This window comes from Tenrec ecaudatus, chromosome 3, assembly GCF_050624435.1.
Source record: "Tenrec ecaudatus isolate mTenEca1 chromosome 3, mTenEca1.hap1, whole genome shotgun sequence".
NCBI lineage: Eukaryota > Metazoa > Chordata > Mammalia > Afrosoricida > Tenrecidae > Tenrec > Tenrec ecaudatus.
This window is the reverse complement of record NC_134532.1, coordinates 215,980,968-216,003,954: the sequence shown is the minus strand read 5'-3', so window position 1 is coordinate 216,003,954 and position 22,987 is coordinate 215,980,968. Positions and strand designations below refer to the sequence as shown.

The 22,987-nt window shown below is 54.9% G+C and overlaps 1 protein-coding gene across 1 annotated transcript in view; it reads left to right on the top strand.

Moving 5' to 3' along the window:
• Window positions 1-22,987, top strand: part of STX18 (syntaxin 18) — a 62,692-nt gene that overhangs the window by 24,861 nt on the left and 14,844 nt on the right. The gene's annotated exons all lie outside the window — the stretch shown is intronic.

Sequence of the window (22,987 nt, the reverse complement as noted above, 5' to 3'; positions counted from 1 at the left end):
GCTACTGGCACCTAGACAGGGATGCGGCTAAAGACCCTACTGTGTGCACCGGCCAGCTCCCCAGACCCCAACCCCCTGTGGACTGTTCAGCCCACAGTGTCCACAATTCAGCATGACCTGTCATCTCTTTAAGAGAACCCTAACTCGGTGACGGACTGTGGCATGGCGCTGCCCTTGGCCATCTGCTCGGCCACCTGTTGTCGTCATGGTTAAGTGCATTGCTGTGCCTGGTGTCAGCACACTTTACCCAGAGCCCCTCGTTCTCCTGACTAACACCACATCCTCTTCTGACCCTTGGCCTTTCCTGAGCACAATGTGCCCAAAGACAGCAGGTGGAAGTCCTGCCCCCCTCACTACAAAGGAATGTTTAGCTGTATTTCTTCTCAGACTAGCTTCTCTCTTCTCTTGGCGGTGCACAGAATATTGAAGATGTGTTTAACCTAGGTATAGATGAACCAACCATTGTCCTTGGCGATTAGCGTCCATGTCAGTCTCATATTTAAAGAAAAACACACAGCTGACCTGCAATACAGATATTCCATCATCCGCGTGATGGTGTCGTTAGGTGCCATCGGGTCGGTTCTGACTCACAGTGCCCTGGTGTACGACAGAACAGAACATCGCCCGGTCGTGCGTCATCCTCACGGCCCTTAGTTATATTTGAGCCCATTGTGGTAGCCACGGTGCCCATCTGTCTTGCCAAGGACGTGAGATGCGGTCTTGCCTTCCTTGCCTCTGAGGAGCCCTCTGGGGGTGGCCTTGGTAGTCCGTGGTGCTAGCAATATTCTGGGCCAGCCCTGTCCCTCAGAGGCTCCAGTCGTGTCGTCCTCCCCTTGCATTCTCATGTCTGTGTGTTGGTCTGGCACCCCAGTGTAGAGGGACTGTTGGTTCCCCCGAAGCAGCCCTGGTGATGCAGTGGGTTGGGCGTTGGGCTGCTAGCCACAGGTCCGTTCTTCATCTAAAGCTGGAGCCCCGAGGCTTGCTATGGGTTGGAACTGACTCGGGAGAGGTGGTTTGAGCCCGGGCCATTGATTCATCTAGCACAGGGTTAGGAAAGAAAGGAACTGACGGACGAACCTCAGCACAGATTTAGACCGGCAGGCTGGCCTTTCTCACGCCACAGCTCTGAATTCTAGAAGCCTTGGTGGCCCGGTGCTTAGGGCTTGGCTTCTAGCTGCAGGGCTGGCAGTTCAAACCACCAGCCTCATGGTGGGAGGATGAGAATGACCGTCTGTTTACGGAAGGATTTCAGCTTCGGAACCTGCTGGGACAGTACTTCTGTGTTGCAGGCTCACTGGATCAGGAGTGGTGTTAGGAGTTACTGTGTGTATCTAGTACTGCCAATCAGGCCTTGAAATATTTCTATCAGCCCAGTGCTCCACCCACATTGCCCTCAGCTACGAGCCTATCATCCTGTTGCTGTGATTACAGTCATGTGTGAGGGCCTTCTAGAAGGGGGCCTTCCTGCCGGCTGGCTGATTGGAACACTCTGAGCCGTGATCTGTGAGGCCTCTGGTAGGAGTCAGACAGCCGGACAGCAGTGTCATGGCCCAACCTGCTCAGGCGGGCTTAGCCGGCAGACGCTCACACCAGCAGGCCTGATGCCCGCAGGCAAATTCAGGTGCACCTATCTGGGGAATGCGATGCAGCCATGAAAGGGATCGATGTGGTTTTCCTGTTTGCAGTTTTCATGGTGGGGAGGGCTTGTTAGTGGCACGGAGGCTGTTGCAGCGTTCTGTGGTTTGTATGTTTCCACCCCGCTCCATACAGGGCACGTTAGCTGAGACAGCAGTGCCTTTGCTAGCACAGGGTGGTGGGGGGCCGCGCCTTAGGGACCCCGGTGCTGGTATAGCCTACATTCTTCATCGCGCCCCCCTTCCACTGCCACCCCCAGGACTCGGAGCCCCTCACTGGGACAGTAGCTCATCCGGAGGACTATACGTGCAAGGAAAGGGGCTTTCATTTGGGGGCCATTGTACTTAGAAAACAGGTCCTTTCCTACTTCCTCAGGCCAGCGCTGCTGAGCGTCCACTGGTCTGTGCCACTGGCTCCTGAGGAGGCCCCTGTGCCGGCCTTTGTCACGACGGGGCGTGCGTCCACCGGCCTTCCTTTCCTGCCGGCTCAGGTATAATCATTACACAGGGTCAGCTTGCCCGGGGTGAGTGCTAGACCAGTGTGACACAGTGAGCCGGGGATGGGGGCGGCGATGCCAAGCCAGGCTGGGCTCATGGCTTCTGTGCAGGTGCTGCTGCTGGGAGCCGGGGCCTGGCCAGGCAGCTGTGGCAGTCCGGTACTGTGTGTCTGTCTGGTCAGCCTGGGCTTTGCAATCCGGATTCTTTGAAATAAGCAATGCCTAGTTTGAAGTTTTCCATTCCACTTAGTAATTTCCAATTGATAGCTTCTTGCTACCGCGATGTCACATGTGTGCCACGCACACAGCAGTAGTGTTTACTCACTTGCAGTTTCCTGTATTGATGTACTTGGTCTCATGCCCTGCGACAGTTACGGTCCTTGGAGCTGCTTTTCCCAAGTGAGACGGGGGTGCATTCAGAAAGCTACTGTTTTTAATTTGAGAGACAAGAGCCTCTAAGGAAAGCCTGCCAGGCGTCAGGGTCCATGTTGGAACGGTTTGTCGTGGGTAAATTCACGGTGGCCTCCGGTGGCTGGAGAATTGGCACCTGGAACTTGGCTGTGTGTCTGCTCCATGCGCTGGGACCCCGGACTGCGGAGCTGGACCCTCCTGCTGGGGTGAGCTTCTTGCCTTCGAGCAACGTCCCCCCGTCCCCAGCCGAGGAGCTGAGGCCTGGCCTGCTTACCCTTCGAGGCCTCCGGAGAAGGGAATCCCAGAGTGTCCCCCTCACTCGCCCTCACCAGCTCATGTGGCCGCGGAGCTTTTTCTATGAGTGGAGACTGCTCACTGTTTGTTGAATGTGGAGGGCGGGTGTAGTGTTACTTCAGCTGTTCTTATTGTACCGTGTTCTCTGCCTGTATTATGTTAGCTGACTTGCGCTCTAACACATGGGTTCCCGTACTTATTTGGCTTGCCACCTTCTTTTCAGAAAAAAAAAAAAATTAGCCAGAAGTCCTCCCGACCCACTCCCCACCCCACCCCCACCCGCAATTAAAAGCATCAACACTGTAGCCCATTCCCCTCCCGCATGCAATCACTCACTTTGGGAAGCACCCTTCTGAGGGTCTTGTCAAGTGCTAGTGTGTCAGCATCGCTGGCCGAGTGCCCTCTGAGGGGTTACAGGCTGCTCTCTGATAGAGCCAGTGATGGGGTGGTCCCAGCATCACCCACTGATAGGCTCAGTGAATGCAGATGGCGGCCTCCCATGGCTGGCCCTGGTGCAGAGCATTGGCGGGACGTGGCGCACCTTTCCATTAGGCGTTGACCCGATGTGCCACCCAGGGCTGTGGTACCGGGATGAGAGCCACCACTGGCACATTTGCCTGGCTTTGCCTCCTGCTGGGTGCCTTGCCCAGGGATCAAAGACAATAAACACCCAACAGACTGACAACCAGCAGGGAAAGGCAGGGAGATCACCCACCAGCATGAAACCCGGACGCTGGGAATGTACGAGGGACAGGAGGGCTTCCATTCCCGTTGCTCGGGCCATACTGTTCTTGAACTTGCTCATTCGTAGCAGAACAGTCTATCCATCGTGTAGCATCCTCACTACCACTGGGCACTTTCAGAGCCAAAGCACCACACGAGGAGAGCCTGGCCCTGCTCACTTGCCCAGCTCAGTGTGGGGGAGGCCCCCGGAGACTGACTGAGGCAGCTGGAGCTGTGGGGTGTGTAGGCGGATCATTGCCAGGAGCCCCATCACCAGGCTTTGTGTCCTGTAGGTGACGCCAGCACCACGGTGGCCCTTGGTGTCTCTGAGAATTGGGGGGGTTTGTAGGATGGGGTGCCCAGCAGGATGCTTGGTCAGTTAATGGTAGTCTCAGTGTCCATCACAGCCAAGTGCCAGGACCAGGTCAGTCAGCTAAGCGAGGACTTGTTCTCCACTGATGACCTCCTGCAAACGTCATAGTGGATGCTGGGCCTCTGAGGGCCAGGTCAGGGGGCCCTAAGTTCACACTCCGGAGGCCTTCACAGCGACCCCGGCTCTGGGGGAGCTGGGTGGGATGTCTGATGGTCATTATCCTGCAGGGTTCTGATCATCTGTCCTCAGTTTGGGTTGGTGAGCCCACCTACACCCTCAGGAGATGCGTCAGCCGGGTGTTCCCCAGCCAGTCCTTCCCCAGACTGGGCCCTCTCTGAGGACACAGGCCACTCTGTCCCCTTGGCAGGAGGTGAGGCACTCCACCCCCTCAACAGAGCAGACAGGCCCCTTTGCACATGTCACGGCAGCTGTTCCCAGCAGCGGGCGGACACCTGGCCTACTGAGAAAAGAGTGGTGCCTGTCGAGGTGGCGAGGGGTGGGGGGCGGGAAGGGGTGAATTCCTCAAATTTGGGGTGCAAGGATCCAGGGTGAGCTGTCAGTTTCCCTGCCCACAGTTATTTGGGGGCCTGAGTATAGAGTTGCAGGCACCCCAGGCCTAGCTTGGTGGGTGTGGTGGATGGAGGGGGAGCCTGCCACGGCAGGGGCACTGAAGAGGATCCAGGGCCAAGGTGGAGGGGCAATGCAGAGACTTTGTGGTGGCAGAGAGGCCGAGCAGCAAGGAGCTGAGGCCAGGCCTTAGCCTGAGGAGGCTGTGATGTTCCCAGGACCATTGAGGCTGACTCACGCTGGTGCAGCTCCAGAGTTGTGCTCTCAGACGGGGCTGCCCTTGCTTGCTGCCTTCCCTCCTCTCCGTCACCCGGGAGACTGGAGACATCTGCATTCCCCAGCCCCTACTCAGCGTCAGTTTCCCCTGAGGGCGCAGGGCATACCACTGGCTTCGCCTTGTCTAGGGGTGGCCACGGCCTCTAGTATGTGGCAGCGCACATAGCAAGGACCTCTTGGTGAAGGGACAGTGAATGCGTCGGGCCCCAGTGACGTGGTGGGTTATGTGTCAGGCTGCAAACCACAAAGTCAGTGGTTCGAAATCATCAGCTGCTCCACTGGGGTTTCCCCCTCTCCTAAAGCTACAATCTCAGAAACCCCTTTACAGCTGTGGGGGCGAGGCTCCTGTGAGCCAGTGGCTGACTGGCTAGTAACAGGGACAGGCAGTCTGACTGACCGCTCCTTGCCCCAGCCATGCTAAGCTCTGGCTCTGTACCTGGGAGGCTCCTGGGGAACTTGGGGTGGTGATTAAAGACATTTTCTTGGGGTCCCTGAGATCAGCCATGCCTCTCTTCTCCAGCGTTTACCCCAAGGTCAGAGGCCACTCCACCTCCCCAACCCCGACCCACTTCATGGCCTATCAGTGTTTGTCAGGAGCCCTGGTGGTGCCATGGGTTGAGCATTGGACTGCTAACTGAGAGGTCTGTGGTTCAAACCCACCAGCCACTCCACAGGAGAAAGATGAGGCAGTCTACTCCCATGGGGAGAAACCACAGGGGCCAATTCTTCTCCACCCTCAGTAGTCACCTTGAGTCAGACTTGACTCTTTGACAGCTAGTCTCGAGGTGTGGACACTGAGGCTGGCGCCTCAGTGCATGCTTGTAACCTGTAAAATGGGAGCAGGTAGAAGGCAAGAGGTGGCCGCCATGGCTAGGGGCTCCCTTCGTCCAGACGCCCCTCTGGCGGGCCCGCAGACAAGCAGGCCAGCCATACAGTTCTGTGTCTTTGTATGTCAAAGTGTGCATGCACACAACCCCCCCAGCGGGCTCCGTGAGGAGTCCCAGGCCTGGGAGAGAAAACCTGAAGGACCCACCCTGGGGAGGTGGGTGCTGGGGGTACAGCAGGAGAAGAGTTAAAACCACAGACCAGCTGTCATTGGAGAGCCGGCCCCATGGCTCTTGTCTGGGGAAGGGGCGTCGACCGTCTTTAATCGATTTTTGTGCTTCTAAGACTCAAAGCCGAGCAGGGCGGAGGTATTCCAAGTATTCTTGTGGAATTCGGCCTTCCCGGCAGCATGCTCCACGCCCCGAGTGCCAGGCCCAGCTGCAGCCTCAGCCCGACCTGGCCATTGGAGGGCTCTTTAGGTGACAGCCATCTGAATTAAAAGGGAGAGGCAGTTTGGGAAAGCAGAATAGGGATTGTGGGTTTGGAGACTTGTTGCCATGGAAACACACCACCTGAAATGCAGATAGGACGTTGAGTCCTTTAGAATACCTGAGTTAAGAATTTTGGTACCCCAGGTGACAGAGTCAACCAGCTGTGGGATCAGTGAAATGCTGATGTCTGGGGTTCCTCAGCTACCACCTCTGGGTACCTTCTGACTCACACCACCATGGCCCGTCCCTCCAAGGCTCGGCCATCCAGCCTTTGTCCTTCTGTGAGTTGAGCCAACAAGGACAGATGGTAGGGGAGGAGGCCACGCCCGGCGGGAATGGTGGCTCCACAGTCTGGCAGTGACCACCCCTGACCACCTACAGGGTACCCAAGTATGTGCGTGTGTGTGCGCGTGCGCCCTCTCAGGATCCCGCCAGCCTCCTCCTCTCTGTCCTGGCCTCTTCCCAGTCCTGTCCTAAAAAACCCAAGTGGGGGCGTTTTAAAAAGCACAGCCCTGGGCAGCAGCGCCTGGGGGGCTTTGCAGTATCATGGTCCAGCCCATTGCCTAAAAGTGGCCATGTGTGCAGGGTCATCAGAGGCTGTGTGCCCATGCCGTGCTGGGGGACCACAGAGCCCCAGGTCAGGAGGCCCGATGGGCCAGAATGAGACCAGAGTCACTGTAGGTTGGGGCTGTATCCTGCCCAGGCCCCTGAAGGACAGTCTGTTAATCAAACCCAGAGTCACCCTCCTATGAAGGTTAGTCCTCGCCTCTCCCGGCCTTTCTGCCCCCACGGGCGGGATGGGTCAGTCCCCTCTGTCTGCACACCCGTCCCTCTCATCCTTCACCCAACAAGGAAACGTGTGGGACTCATTGGTCACAAAAAGGACTGCCTGCGGCAACCCCGCTCTCCATGCCATGGGGTGGGGGTGGAAGTCTTCCAGGCCCACAGACCGGTCCTTATTTCTAAGAGCAGCAGAGCTCTGATTTTAATTAAATAAAGAGCAGTTTATGCCACCACCACCACCCCCCACACACAAAAGCTTCAGCTTAATTTCTATGGTTACTAGGGATATGAATCTCTCAATGGCTTTAAAAACAGATTTTTGTTCAGGAGCGGGTTGACAGCTCCCTTTAAGAGACGTTATTACTTAATTTTACTTTCCTCAGTTTAAACACATAAAAATATTTGTAATGATACCCCAAAGGCATCATAAAAATGTAAAATAATTATACTCTAAAATATCCAAAATTACAGGAAATAGACCTCATTTTGGAAAATGAACTGGGGACCTGGTGTGTGACATACTTCAAAACCAGGACCTCTGCTCAGGAGGCGTTTTTTGGTGTGTGTCCCCCATCCCACCCCACCCCTTTAATGCCGAAAGGCTTTCTCACCTATACTTTAAAATGCGTTCATTCGGTTAGAAAACGTTTCCTTCCCTCACTTTGGCGGGTCATGGACGCCTCCGGTTCCCTTCAAGAGACTCCAGTGGCCTCACTTGGGCTGTGGCCACAGCACCGGAGAGCGCCAGCAGCCTTAGCTCTGTCACGGTCATTTCTAACGGGGCCTCTTGCTTCCTCTGTCAGGAGATAGCCTTAGCTGGTCAGCTGCTCCCGGTTACAGGCCGCCCCGTTTGTTTCAGTAAGTGCAGCGCAGAATCATAGTCGGACAGGCGGTGATGTGGAGAGTAAAAGCCCAACTTTCTTTGTATGTGAAACGGGGACATCTGCAGTATTAGGGCGCGGTTTCTGCCCTATCCTCGCTTGCTGAGAAGACCCGCGGGACTCCAGTCTCCCAGGAAAGGGCATGTGGACTTACGGAGGAAATCCTCAGGCTGAGGTTGCAGGAGAGGCGGCACACTGAGTGAACCTCACTGGTGAATGGGGATATTTAAGAGCGCGTCCGACCCGGGAGTGCTATGCGCCCGCCCGGGAACTGGCAGTTAGAGAAGAACTACAGCCCCTCCCCCCGCCTTTTTACATTTTTTAAGAGAAAACAAACCGAAGTTGAGTACAGGTCTGTGCGCCGAGAGTCAATGCCGATTATTACAACCCTGCATTTTGGGCCGACCTGCTTTTATCCAGGGCGCGGCACGTTTCCCACTGTTTCCACAAGCTTGTGTTTGGGTTGGGGAGACTGGGGACGTTTGTGTGAAAGTGTGAGTCCGTTTGGGAGACCCATGGTTAGAGTTAGGTAATCTACAGACTGAAGGCACATTGAGAAAGTGTCTTCCAGTCAGATGCGACTGGTCCATAAGGTTGCGTCTTGGTGTTTTTCCCAAAGGAGAACCGTGGTAAGATGTACGGAGGTTTGAAACAGAAGCACTGCCATCCCTTAGACGCAGTCTTAGAGGAAGGCCTGAAGGGTTAACTATGAATTCCTCCACTTGGACGAACCCCACCCCCACCCCCAATTATGCAATTTTTGTGTGTGGGGGCTCCTCGAAAATGTCCCTTTCCTATTTGAGGCACAGAAATTACATATTTATTTATAGATCCAACTTTTACAAATGCTTAATTATTTTACATTGTCTACAAAATAAGCAGTCCGTTTCATAGGCACAGAGAGTCTGTCTTCTGAGGATCAAGCCAGCAAACAGAGCTGTTGGTTGAATTTCTAAGGGAGCGCACACACGAGCACAGTCATGGCAACACCGTCGGCCGCCCCAGGGCAGCTCAGCACTGTAAGCTGGCGTGCCTTTTCCGCCCCTGTCGCCTGGGTGTCCACTGAGGGCCACTGCAGTGGCACACCAAGGGGACAAGGCACAGCCCTGAGCTGGGAGCCGATGGGGCACACTGTCACAGTGAGTGCGAGGGGCCCTTGCCCAGGGCGGCACGCTCTTCTCGTGTGGCTCGGTGTAGCTCTTACTGCAGGCGCCCCTCCACAGGCTGTGTCACGGGGCGGGGTGGCTCCCTTAGCAATGCCATGTTTCCATGGTGGCAAGTGGAATGGGAGGCGCTGGTAATGACTTCACCAGGGCCTTTGGATCCCGATACCACCTCGTGGACAGGCTTCAGGCGGAGCTGTCACACTCCCCCTGGGGCCTGTAAAGCAGCAGCTCTGCCTTCCACAATGGAGAGGTAAATGGAGCCATGGAACCAACCCTGGCTCCATGGAGCTGCAGAGAACAAAATGCGATGGCCCGCCTGCTGCTTCCAGGGTTTCTGCCTTGTTGCCCGAGGTTGTGGGGAGGGCCCCACATCCCTCTCAGAAGGGCTTCTCCACGGACACCGCTCAGGATCTGGCCGATGTTCTAGGTGTCTGTGACCAGGTGTTCTCTAGGAAATGCAGGGGTTATGCTATTTCACATCTTCAACTATTCATTTTTAGCAGCGAGTCCTTCTGTAAAGCGTAGCAGGCCAGCAATCGGCTATTTCTTCAACGCCTGGGAACCACTAAATTACACATTCTTGTTTTTCAAGCAAAGGAATGTCAAATGTCTTGTCATTATTTTTGCATATGTACTTTTAAGTTTCATGCCATGTTTGCTTTGAAAAGAAGGCCTGAGGAACGATGGAATCTTTGTAAGTGTGTGTGTGCGTGTGCATCCGTTCGTGGGACTTGGCTGGTGTGGAACGAGCACATTCCTTGGTCGAGGCCAAGACCTGCTCCCACCCCGTCCCCGCTTCTCTCCCGTTGGTGGGGTTGAAGGATGAAGGGAGGTGGCTCTGTCCCTTGGTGGCAGGAGGCCCCTGGCCCTGTTCCTGGTGCCACGGCGGGCTGCATGCAGGCACATAGCTTTGCTTTCCATTTTACAGTGTCCTTTGTGGGGCAGGCTTGTCTGTTGGTCTGTTGTGTGCCTGTGGGAGGTCGCCAGCCCTTCTCCCTTTGTCCTGGGCCGCGCCCCTCCCACCCCCCGCTGATGGGAAGCAGAAGCGGGCCCAGGTACAGGCTGATGGTGAGATTAGAGGCTGCCCGGCTGCCTGTCTCCTGCCTGCCTGCCTGCCTGCCTGCCTGCCTGCCCAGGGAGGCCTGGGACCACCCCTTCCCGCTTTGGGTATTACTTGCTCTTTTGAGTTTCAGATTACAGGAGCAATTGATCTGCATAACCTACCTTAAGAACTTTAACTCTGCAGTGGAAACCTAAACCAAATGTATATTCTCCAGAGACAGATCATCCAGGACCAGGCGGTGTCCTGAGGGTGGACTGCACGCCTCGCCCCCACCTGGCGGTGCAGGGCGCCACCTCGTGGCCGCGAGCCGTACTTGCTGTGCTGGTCCCACTGGACACCTTCTTCCTCGCCCACCCGGGCTTCCAGTGAGCCAGCCACGCCAGTGAGGCTTGTCTGCTGCTCCTGATCCTGAAGGCCAAGAGGGACAGCTGTGACGTGCCACGTTTAGAGGCAGTTTTCTCATTCTTCTAGTGGACTGTGCTAGTCCTTGCCAGCTTCATAAGCATTTTCTCGTCGCGGATACTGCCCTACAGTCCCACTACTGTACTGCACCACGCCTCGGGGTGCTAGACTGAGGTACCTTACTGCATCACGGCACCCTAGCTCGCCCTGTGCTGTGTGTATCACACTGTACTGCACCACGCCTCGGGGTGCTGCCCACCCCGTCGTCTGTGCCACATGGTACTGCACCACCCTAGTTGCTAGCCTGTTCCATACTGTCGTGTAGTGTGCTGTGTTACAGAGAGATAGCACATACACTGCTGTACTTGTGCTTTAGGGTACTGTACTCTCCCATACTAGAGGGTGCTGCTGGCCCATATGTACATACCATACTATACAGTAGTGTGCTAGCCTATGCTGTACTGTACTCTCCCATACTAGAGGGTGCTGCTGGCCCATATGTATATACCATACTAGAGGGTACTGGCCCAGCCCAAACTGTGCCGTTTTGTACTGTGCCAGCCTGCCCTGTACATACACAATGTAGTTACCATGCTGTGCTATAGTGTACATCATACTAGAGGGCACTGTCCTAGACTGCAGGGTGCTGCACTCCCCCCCCCCCCCACACACAGACGTTGCAGTGTGCCTCGCTGTGTTACAGGTGCTGGCCCAGTCCAGGAGGGGCCTTGGTGGTGCAGGGGGTGCTGTGCTGGGCTGCTTGCTTGCTCTCTGTCTCACTGTGCTTACTGGCTTTCTTTGTTGTTGTGAGGAGTCAACACTCTATGCCAAGCATCTGTGAGCACTGAACGGTGAGAGTAACGCCGTGTTGCTAGGTGCTATCAAGTTGGTTCTGGCTCATAGCAATCCCAGGGGGCAGGTAAAACTGCCCTTGTGAATGTCTTGAGACTAACTGATGATGGAAGCAGACAGCCCTATCTTTCTCCCTTGGTGCAGCTTGTGGTTTTCCAAGTGTATAACCCCTGACAGCCCCAGGTCAGCACCACCACTCGGCTTTATCACGGGCTAGTAGGAGTGCTTACCAAGGAGCCCTGGTGGCATGGTGGGTATGCATTGGGCTGCTAACCACAAGGCCAGCACTTCGGAACCACCAGCAGCTCCTCAGGAGACAGACAGGGCTTTCTATTCCCATAAAGAGTGACAGTTGGAAACTCACAAGGGAGGCCATTCCTGCCCCTGCCTGTAGGGTCACTAGGTGCTGACATCGACTCGATGGCAGTTTTTTGGTTATCTTTCCCCAGAGGTCGATTCCCTCTCTTTTTTTCTATGTGTTGCTCTTGTCTGATGCCCTTTGCCCACCTCACTCACCAACTGTGGGCCTCAGAGCCCCTCCTGTTTGCCCCAACTCAGCCTCTGCTGGTCCAGTTCTTGCTCAAGGCAGTAACTGCAGGGCTAGCTTCTTGTTGTCCCCCCAAAACCTACCCACTGCATGACCTGATAGGACAGGCTAGGGCTTCTTAGAGCACTCCGTCAGTGCAGGAGCAGCCAGCCTCATCTTTCTCCCTCGGAGGGGCTGGCATCAGCAGCCCAGTGCTTAACCCTCTCCACCACCAGGTCTCTCCACCCCCTCTGTCAACGTGTGTTGTAAGCCCTGACCCGTGTCCTGAAGTTGTAATCCTGTTTGGGAGTGTGTTGTCTTTGCTGTGTTGAAACAGGATTAGTGCAGGCTGTGTCTGGAGTCTCTCTTTTCAAATGGAAGAGATTGAAGGATAGCCAGGCTGCCAGCTCAGGCTGGAAAGAGGCAGACGTGCCAGGCCAAGAGGAGCCCAGCTCTCAGGCCTCCGGAGGAACCAGGACCGTGTCCTCCAGAAGCCAGGCAGAGGAAGGGCTGCTGTCCTCCCCTCCCTCCCCCACCCCCAGCACATCTGTTTCTGAATGTCTGTGAAAGACCCACCCCTGGATTGTTTGGGCTGCAGCTGCCGGCGCTCAGTGACTAAGCCACTGCAGTGGAACACGCCCCCACCCGCTCACACCTGGAAGGTTCAGTGCAGATCAGAGCTGCGCTTTTTTTTAAGATAGAAAAGCATTTAAGGAGAGAAGTGATGTTAGTTGGAGGAACTCTAGTATAAAAGGGGAGACAGATTGTGTGTCCGCTCGCTCGCTCGCCACTGTTGGCCCAGTTCTGAAAGGTGACTGGGTAAGGAAGGGTAGTGAGCGCAAGCACTGGGGTGGGGTCTGAAATTTGTACTTCATCTGTAAAATGGGAGTATAACTGCCTCGCCTGGTAGGGACGGAGGACTGCATGGAGTCGCATATTAAACACCCGTGTAAGTGGAACCCGACGCCCTGAGCGATTTCCTGGGGGATCTCACCAGGAAGCCCCCTGCCTGAGTCCACGCCTGCTCCTAGCGACTGTGCAGGCTCTTCCTCCGGACCCACAGCACCACCAAGGTTTCTTCTCAAGCCAAATGGTCTCAAGTTCACGGTCTTGCAGGCCTTGGGTGCAAGGAAGCCGGTGGGGGTGCTGGCTGGGAGTTGGCAGTGAACAGCTCTGCCAGAGGCCTGGGAGAGTCCTGGAATCCAGAGAGCAGGATGCTTCCAGAACAGGGCTGGCGTGGACTCAGGCAGGGGCTTCATGGTGAGAGCCCCCAGGAAATTTCTCAGGACATCCGTTCCACTGACACATGATGAGTGAGAATGAACATACTGAGTGTGGTTGGGTTTTAAAGAAAGAGACCAGAGAAAGGCCATCTTCCTGCCTCTGGACTGTTCTCACTGGCCGGGTGCCCTGGAGAGTGTCTCGCCCTTGGAACTGGGACTCAGACAGCCCGCCCCCCAGGGAGTGAGTGTGAGATCTAGTTTGCCGGGCTCCAAGTGAAACTCAGGAAGGTGGTCCTGTGGAAAACCATTTTGGCCCATCAGTAGGTGGCCAGCCTTCCCAGCAAGGCCATGGATCTAGCCGGTGGCCAACAGTCCCTGACACAGTGAGGAAAGCAGCCCTGGAGTATGATCCAGGCACAGTCCACATCCTGGCCAGGGACAGCCCACAGCGTGGCTGGGTAGGACCCACAGCCTGGCCAGGGGATGCCTCACAGCATAACTGGGGACAACCCCGCCCACAGCCCGGCCAGGGACAGCAGGGCCTCCTGGATCTGGCACCCTGCATGCTTCCGGCGGAGGCCAGTGCTGCAGGTGACCTGGGTGCTTCATCGTCAGTCAGGCCTTTGTTGGAGGTGGGGCGACTGCCAGCAGCACAGAAGCCCGGGAGGGGCTGCTCTGGACCCTTTGAAGAGAGTGCCACTGGTCAGTGTTCTGTGCAGCTGTGCATCTGACTCTGGGGAGTTGACCGCAGGCTGCTGCATGGTGACACGCACCCACTGAGCAGCGGAGCAGGCTGCACCCGGGCGCCAGATGGCAGCTGTGCCTGAGTCCCCTTTGTGCCTAGGAACCCACGGCGCCACATTCCACCAGCTGACCGGCTCTCCAAGGACAAGCACGCTGCCTCAGACGACAAGCCACCTTCATCCATCCTTTGACTGTACGTCACCGAGAAAGGAGACACGGACTGTTGGCCTACTTTTGAGTGGCTGCTCTTGCTGCTGCGGCGTCCTGCTGCGCCATCTAGTGGGGCGGGTGGGAGGTGGCCACCCATGGCTCAGTGGACAGGTTTATTTTACTGCCCTGCTGGCGGGGTGGGCTGTGATATGCTGTGGCAGCACTTCAAACCAGCAGCCTTTTCTTGGGAGGAAAAAGACAGGGCTAGCCACACCGCTAAACTGTTACGGTCCCAGGGGCTTTTCTACCTGGCCTGTTGGGTCGCTATGAGTCCAGCATCACCGCAGTGGATGGAGTGAGTGATACTGAATGCATGGGCCATGAGGTTAGCAGGTGGAACTCAGCACCCCCTCCCCGGGACAAGGATGAGGCTCCCTGCTCCTTCACAGCCTCAGAAACCCACAGAGGCAGTTCTCCTGGGTCCTGTGGGGTCACTGCAAGTCACGATTGATTGACGTGGTGGCAGCTAGTTTGGGCTTTTTTGAGGTGGTGGGAGGGAAATACCCGAATATGAAGGCGTCCAGGTGGCACATTGCACTGCTAACTGAAGGGTTCACAGTTCAAACCCACCAGCCACTCCAGGGAAGAGAGGTGAGGCAGTCTGCCCCCAGTAAGATGTACAAGGCTTGGGACCCCTACGTAGGGCTGGTTACTCTGAGCTGGGGTCCATTTGCTGGCAGGGGCTTGGCTTTAGGGGTACATGGAACTTAACAAGCCTGGGTGGTTAATCCTGGGCCAGTAACGGAAAGAAAGGTGGGCGAGTTGGAGCTACGAGCGCCTCCCCGGCAGTGGGCTGGTCTTGCTTTGCTTTTGGGTGTGATGAGATTTTGTCTCACTTACTTTGGATACGTCGTCAGGAAGGGCCGCTCACTCCATGCTTGGTGAAGCAGAGGACTGCCAGGAAAGGCGAGAGAAACCACCCATGAGATGGACTGTCGCAAAAGCCCACCGATCGTGAGGAGGTGCACGACTGGACAGCACTTCCTCTGGTACATACCGGCAGCTGCCGTGCAGTGGAGACGCCGCTGCCCCAGGAAAGCGCATCAGTTCAGTTCAGAGAGTGAAGTGGTTGCTGAGGAAGCCGCCCTGGCCAGGAGGAGCTCATGTCGATGGACAGGGAAGCGTTTCCAGTCAAAAGGGCTGGAAGCCACAGAGATGACCTCTAACGGGCAGAGCACCTGAGCTGAGATGGCATTGCTCAGAGGACCTGGATTGTAGGGTGGAGGTGGGCTTTGAGCCTGGAGACATTCGTGAGTACATCACGAGGAGCCAACCCACAGTCTTAGACTATGTAGCAAAGCCGGCCTTTCTGTCGTTTCACCAGTGGCTTTTACAGCACAGAATCGCAGATTCTGCTGATGAGTTGTGAGACCTTTGAGAAGAACCAAGTAGTATGAGGAAAGCAAAATCCCCAGAGCCGCCCACCCGCAGAGCTGCAGGGGGTGCTGTTGAGTGTCATGGAGCCCGTTCTGACCCATCAAGACCCCACACACAGCAGAAGAAAACACTGCCCGGCCTTGCACCAGCCTCACAAGCGTTCCTGTGCCTGAGCCGATTGCTGCGGCCGCCGTTTGAGTCCATCTCACTGAGGGCCTGCCTCTCTTTAGCTGCCCCTCCACTGCACCAAGCATGATGCTTACAGAGCTAGCCGTCAGTGTTTTGAGTAGTGGTCATTGTGGACCCTCAGGAACATGTGATCACAGCGAGGGGTGTGCATTACATCGTGGGCCACACCGGATGTGCTCTGTGCAGCCTCGTTCGTGTCCCCCCACCCCCAGCCCCCAGCGGTGTGCTCCAAGAGTGCCACTGTGGCCTGCTACCCTCCCCTCCAGGGTGTTCTTGTTGCTCTCTCCCAAAGAGTCCTGGTGGTCCAATGCGGTAAGTACTGGTTTGCTAACTTCTGGGTTGGTGGTTCAAGCTCTTCAATCAACCATCCATCAATCGGGAGAAAGATGAGATTTTCTGCTTTAGGAATTCTACAGTTGCTCTAACTGCAAACAGTGTGTTGCATTGGGTAAATCTGCCGCACAGGACCTCTTGAGAGTGGCGAAGAGCAAAGATATGAATTACTCTGAGGTTAAGATGGGTCTGACCCAAGCCATGGTGTTGTCAGTTGCTCTGGAAGTGAGCATGTGGAAGTTAGACATTGAGTAAGAAGACTGAAGGAGAACTGGAGTGCTGGAATTGTGGTGCTCGTGAATAATGCTGAAAGTCTCATGCACTGCTACAAGGACAAACCAACCTGTTGCGTTACTCCAGGCCGACTAAAGAGATACTCACATACATGTTAGACAGCTTTATATCAGCCCAGTCCAGATCAAGTCCGTAAGTCTGATATTATCCCATATGTCTGACACCAGTCTATAAAGTCCTCTTCAGACTCATGCAATACATGTACTGATGGTGAGTGCAGGAAGATTGAGTGGGAAGTTTTGTGGATTCAGTGGCTGGCATGGCTCTCCACGTGGCTCCTCCAGCTCCAGGACTCTGGCTCCATCAGCATAGCTCCATATGGCTTGTCAACAGGAAGGTGTCGCTTGAGAGAGTATGTGTGTCCTGCTTCCAGGGAGGAAGACAGGAGTTCCCAGAATCCTCAGGAGAAGGCCATGCCCCCACAGAGCCATGCCATCTCATTGGCTGTGACCTGGTTGACAGACTAGACTCCGCCCCTTCACAAGTTGACAGGAAATTATGGAACTGCCACACCTGTCTTGGAAGGCATCTGGCCCGAGTGCTCCTTAGAGGCAAGGGTGTTGAGACTTTGTCTCACGTACTTCGGACATGGCCAGAGAGACAGCTCCCTTGAGAAGGCCATCATGCTGAAGTGGAGGGGCAGCGGACGAGAGGAGGGCCCTCAACGAGATGGATGGACAGAGGGGCTGCAGCCTAAGAACACCTGTGTGAGGATACTTGTGCAAGACTGGGCACTGTTTGGTTCTGTGGTGCACCAGGTCACTGTGGGTCTGAGCCTAACAGGAGAGTTGCTGAAACCCTAAGGAGCAGGTCTGCCCTGTCCCTTGTGGGCTCGCTCTGAGTTGAAATTGACTGTGGCCGTGGCTTTTTTAGTAAATCATGAATTACCACATATACTCGTGTATAAGACGAGTTTTTTCAGCACATTTTTAATGCCGTTTCTGTGATAAAATTAGGTGCCTTGGCTGATATTCGGGTAGGTTTATACTCGAGTATATACGGTACTTTAATCTTCTGCGTACTTTATAGGATCCTTTAGAAAAACAAGTTAGAAGAAATTGCTCTTTTTCAGGGCATTTCTCAACTGTACCAATTTATATTGAGGCTTCTCAAAATAGCTACTAGAAGCCTAGCCTTAATAAGGCATTTCCCACCTAAGAATTAAAAGACTGCTTCACAAGAAAAAACTAATAACTGCAGGTCACAGCTTCTTGAGGCACAACTGAAAAAGAATTTAGACAACGCCAGATAGAAAACTTAGTAAACTCACCAGTCTGTAAGATACTGATCACACAATGTGGGGCATTCCTTGGAACTTACTTTAATTTTGACGATAGAGACCCAGACTCTTATTTCAAATAGGTTTGTTTAACTGATTAGAAAAATGGCTACTGACTTAACAAACGGTTGTTAAAGAGTTTGTATAAACAATCAAATGTAGCCACTTAACTGTGGTGGTTTCATTTAGAGGTCCTTCCAGAGACTAATTCACTGCAGAGAGTCAGATCAGCCCAGGCAGAAACTACCGTAGGTCAGCCATCCAGTGGCCGAGGGACTCCTGAAAACACGTGCCAGCCTGTCGCCGTGTGAAACAGCACTGGAACTGTATTGCTCATCTGTGCAAGCCACCGAGGGGATGGTCCAGCTCCCCGTCTCACCAAGCAGCAGCACCTATGCACTCCGTTAATGAGTCGCATCTAAAGCCAGAAAGTCCAGATTGGGCTGCTAACATAAGGCCAGCAGTTGGAACCCACCAGTGCTCCCAGGGAGAAGGATGAGGTTTTCTCGTCCCATACAGATTGACACCCTGGGAACCTCAGTATGTGGTTGCTTTGAGTCAGAATAAACTTGATGTCAGTGGATGGGCTGGGTGTCAGTACATTTGAGCCTTGGCATTGAGGTGGTGCCAGCACATGCGCTGCCCATGGAAGCAGACAGAAAGGGACTTCACAAGACACCGTAGCCTAGAACTGCAGTGACATGAAAGTACTTGCTCTGGCTGGTCAGTCCATAGACTTTGCAACTCAGAGTGGAAGCATGCAAATGAGGTATATAGAACTCTGACTGGAGGGTTGGTTGGTTTTCCCGTTGCACTGGGGATAAACGTGAGCCGTCTCGGGAGAGGAAACAGGCGTCTGACGACTCAGAAAACAGAGCCACGACCGAGTGCATTTGAGAGCCTTGCCAGAGGCCGCAGCCTGAGACCGTGGGACAGAGCAGAGCAACAGAGAGAGGTGAGAGGTCATGGGAACAACGGAGCAGAGCCAAGACCATGAGGTGGAGAGACAGGCCTCCCGGCCCACAGAACAAGTAGAGCCGAGGGCCTTCGGGCAGGAGGCTGGCTTACAGAGGGGGAGCCCTTTGGACATGTGTCTGCACTCAGCTTTGTAACTGAGCAGGGCACAGGTCAAGGGGCCTGCGGCTGAGGGCTGAGGACCAGAGAGGCACGAAGTTGATGTGAACAAAGGACTCTCTCTCTGATGTTTTCTGGTCCTGACTTGTGGCAACCTGCTAACTTCCTCAATGTTGTTGTTAGGTGCCATCATGTCGGTTCCGACCCACAGTAGCCCTGTGTACAACAAAACTAAACAGCCCCTGGTCCTGTGCCATCCTCACCGTTGTTCCTATACTGGAGCCATTTTGCAACTACGGTGTGGATCCGTCTTGTGGCTGGCCTTGCCTCATAAACCCCCCATAAGTGTGAGTATTGTGTGTGCGTTCTCTGTGGCCACTGCAGTGGGTGACCGAACCCAGCAGAGATGTAGAGAGTTGTGGGAAGGATGGCCGGTGTCAGAGTAAGGGTAAGAAGGTTGGAGAGTGGGGACATACCTGATCTCTGGATCATTGGCATCATCTTGGAGCAGAATTGGAGGCACGGTGTCCTTCCCCTTCTGTGGCTGGAGAAGGTCAGGAGCCGTTTCTCAAGAACCACAACAACTTGAACAAACAGACAGATCCTCAGTCAGAGTCACAGGGCTCTGTGCAGGACCTTGCTGTTGAGAGGCTACCCCAGGAAACCCTTGGGAATCTGGAAAGTTGATGAGCCATGTGTTAGCCTGGGCTGACTAGAGAAACAAATCCAGAGACACTCATGTGTGTGTGTGAGAGAGAACATTCTATCAAAGAGCAGTTGTACATTCAGAAAACATAACCAGCCCAGTCCAGATCAAGTCCCTAAGTTCCTCATCAGACTCGTACAACACATGCAGTGACACCAAATGCAGGAAGATCACAGGCCAGTGGGTGGAAAGTTGTGGATCCAGTGGCGGTGGAAGCATCTCAGCGCTAGCAAGGGTCTCCACGTGGCTTCTCTAGCTCCAGGGCTCTGGCTCCATCAGTGTAGTTCCTGGTGACTTGTCAGCAGGAAGACAAAGTGGAGAGTGTCTCACCTCCAGAGAGGAAGACAGGAGTTCCCAGAATCCTCAGGAGAAGGCCATGCCCACACAGAGGCCTCACTGGCTATGACCTGATTGACAGACTAGACTCCACCCCTTCGCAAGTTGACAGGAGATTATGTAACTGCCACAAGTTAAAAGGTTCTGTTAGCCAGGCCTACACTCTCTCTATGTCCTGGAGTTGTGGGAGGTAGAAGGGCTTTGAAATCCCACTTCTGACACCAAATGAAGGTATGGGTCAAAGTCACAAAACTTTGTTAAAAACCAAAAGGGTTTTGTTGTGGTGAGCGAGGCAGCTGCCTCTGGAGAAGCACTTTACAAAGTGTGGAGTGCTCCCAGGTTCCGCAGGCATCAGGTAAGCCAGGAGCTAACCTCGTACTCTTCTGACTGGCTTCGTTCCCGTCACTAAGCCCACTTAAAGGTGGGGCAGCGAGGAGCATGGCTTTTTAATGATCTGGGGCATAGTAGTACTGGACTCAGTGGAGTGGACAGAAGACATCATGGCGGGTTGAGGCTTCGCGACCGCTCACACATCCATGATGGGCTGGAGATTTTCAGGGCCATGATGCGGAAGCTCCCCTTTCCGAGTGCCCAGATCAAGAGAGATCTGGAACAAGAGTTCCATGAGGTGCTGGTTGTCGATGGCACATTCTCAACCTGCCTGCCAAGAAGAGCATGCCTTCATTGGGTCCTAAGCAGCAGGATGTGTGCCTGTGCGGAGTTTGCCTGGAACCTTTGGTTCTCGCGCAGATCAGACTGGATGCATCTCACTCCTGTGCGTCCCATGTCATTGCCCCGTGCTGTCTCATGGCTCAGTGTGAGGGCGCAGCGTGGCTCCGTCTATGCCACTGATGAACACGAGAGCCGTGCTGCCCAGATAGGGACTTGTGCAGACGGGAGGCACACAGGGACTGGGTCGGGGAGTTGGCAGCCTGGATCTGAGCCTTTACACTTAGTGTGTTACCCCAGCGGGTTCTGGAGCCTCGGTGTGGTCTCATCTGTGACATGGGACCATGCCCTGTAGGGGATACATGAGGCCACGCCTGCCGCATAGTATGTGCTCCAAGCCTGCCTTTGACTTCTGCTGCGGTATTCACAGGCATAGAGCTCTGCGTGTGTGTGTGTGTGTGTGTGTGTGCGCGTATACACATACACACACACACACATTGTTTTTCTTCTGAATAACTTCTACCCTTCCCTTCGTAGTCCAACCCAGGGAGGTTAAGCAACTTGTCGGTTGACAAGGGTTAAGAGTCCAGGGGAGCTTATAAATCGCACACTCCTCACTTCCTTGCCCCATTTTGGAAGCACCTGACAGGGAGATGCAGGCGTCAGAACAAGAGAAAGCCAAATGGAGAGGCTGCCTTTAGATTTGTGGCCAATGATGGGGTCAGCGCTCGTCCAAATGGGCCCTCTGTGCTGGCTGGCAGGTCGCCAGAGAGGAGAGGACAGAGCTGAGCATGCCCAGTCCAGTTCCATATCCTAGCCCAGGGCAGCCTCTCTTCCTCCTCCCTCGGGGAGAGTAGGGATGGGACAGGAGACGCAGGAGACGGGCTAGAACAGGATGGTCCAGGTGCCACCAAGCAGAAGACCCAGGAATGAGGATTTCCTCCAGCAGGGGCAGAGCGGGGACAACGTGCAGGCTCTGTGAATTCACGGACAGCTCCTTGATGGAATCTTTGCCCACCTCCCTTCCGTCTGTTACCCCACCCCCCAGTGCAGCGTCTTGCCTCAGCATCTCCCCATCCCAAGCAGAGGGGGGTTGAGAAGAACTCAAAGCAGAGAGACCAGCCCTGGACACCGGAGCCATGGGGCTTGTTCACCGTTGGAGTGGTTTGTGAAGGGTGGTTACGTCACGGCCACTGTCCTGGTGCCTTGCCTGCATTTGTGGCCCTGCTGGCCCACTGCCACAGAACAGGCAGGGGAGCCACTGGTCTGGAAAAGACCTCTTCCACCCTGAAAACATGCCTTGCCTGCAGACCTACCTGTGTTCAGTGCAGTCTAGACGTTTCTTTCTACATTTAAACAACGAAACTAATATAAATAATGAAGTGTGATAGATCTTTGGTAGAGTCAGTACCCAGCCATTGTGATCTGATCCCAGCCTGCCACTCACTGGCTTGCCTGGGGACTGTGCTCAGACCTCATCTGCATGTTTATGAGGTTGTCTGTGTGTTTGTGTCTGTGTTTGTATGTAACTGAGTGTGTATGTGTGTTTGTGTGTGTGTGTGTGTGTGTGTGTGTGTCTAGGAGGGTGTCCCATCCAATTCAGAGGATTATGCAGCAGAGGCCTGGCACCCACATGGTTGGCACCAAGTGATGCCTCCACAGTTGGGTAGAACCAAGCACGGTCTCACGGCCAAAGCTAAATTCAGTAAGAGTACAGCTTAGGCTGCGTCTGTCTGTTCCCAACCACCACAGGGAAGCTAACCGTGACCTGCCAGGGGTCAGGCTGGCCTCAGCCCGGTGCCACCTCTTCCAGGGGTGCGTCCAGCAAATGGCTTATCCCCTCAGACGCAGTTTCCTCATCTCTGAAACAGCTGTGCCAGCTTTGCTACCTCCTGGGGGCTGCTGGGAAACTGTGCCCACAGCACCCCCTCCATGTGAGGTCCTCAGCACCACTGCATAGTAGACCCTGAAAGTCAAGGTCGCAGGCCTCCCCAAATGAAGCAATGACGTGGCGAGGGGTGGGGCGTGGGGGTTGGTTGGTGATCCCGCTGTGGGTTTTCCTGCTTTGATTACCAAGGTCTGTCCCTGCGAACGCTAGGGGAAAGTGCTCAGCGTGAGACTTGCAGTTTCCTACTATCGCTAACATTGACAGAAGTGTAAGGACCCACAGACCCTTCCTGAGCTGTCCGTGTGGACAGGTGGGAACTCCCGGCATTCCGAGCGCCCGCTAACCTGCAGATGCGGGGAGCATGGCAGAGCTGGGTGACATGTGCTGGCGCAGCACAGCCCGTCCATGGCGACTCAGAGACCGAGTGAGCAGGACAAGTGGCACTGGCCCGCAGGACATCCAAGGCTGGGGTCCTCACTGAGGCAGATTGCATCCCCCCACACACAGCTGGTGGGTCCCAACCGGCCACCTTTCAGTTAGCAGCCGAGCGAGTACTTAACCACTGCACCGCCTGGGCCCCTCGGTGCTTTGGCAGTAGGCGCAGCAGCAGGAAAGCAGGACGGATCCTAGCGCAGGACACAGGTCAGGTTGATGGGTGGTGGTCATGTGACGTTTGTGGCACAGCTCACTGCTAGCTGGTCGACCTGGGTCTGACCTGGGCTGATGCACCCACGAATGCGCCGTCGCTCGGTAGAGAGTAGTGGCCACAGTTACTGTCCGGTGTCGCATGTCTCTGAACAAAAAGGTCTCTGAGTTGTACAAGGCCAGAGGGCATACAAAGGGGCGGGGCGGCTGTGTCTCACCAGGGGTGTAAGCCCACAGAAATGAGGGGCCGGTGACG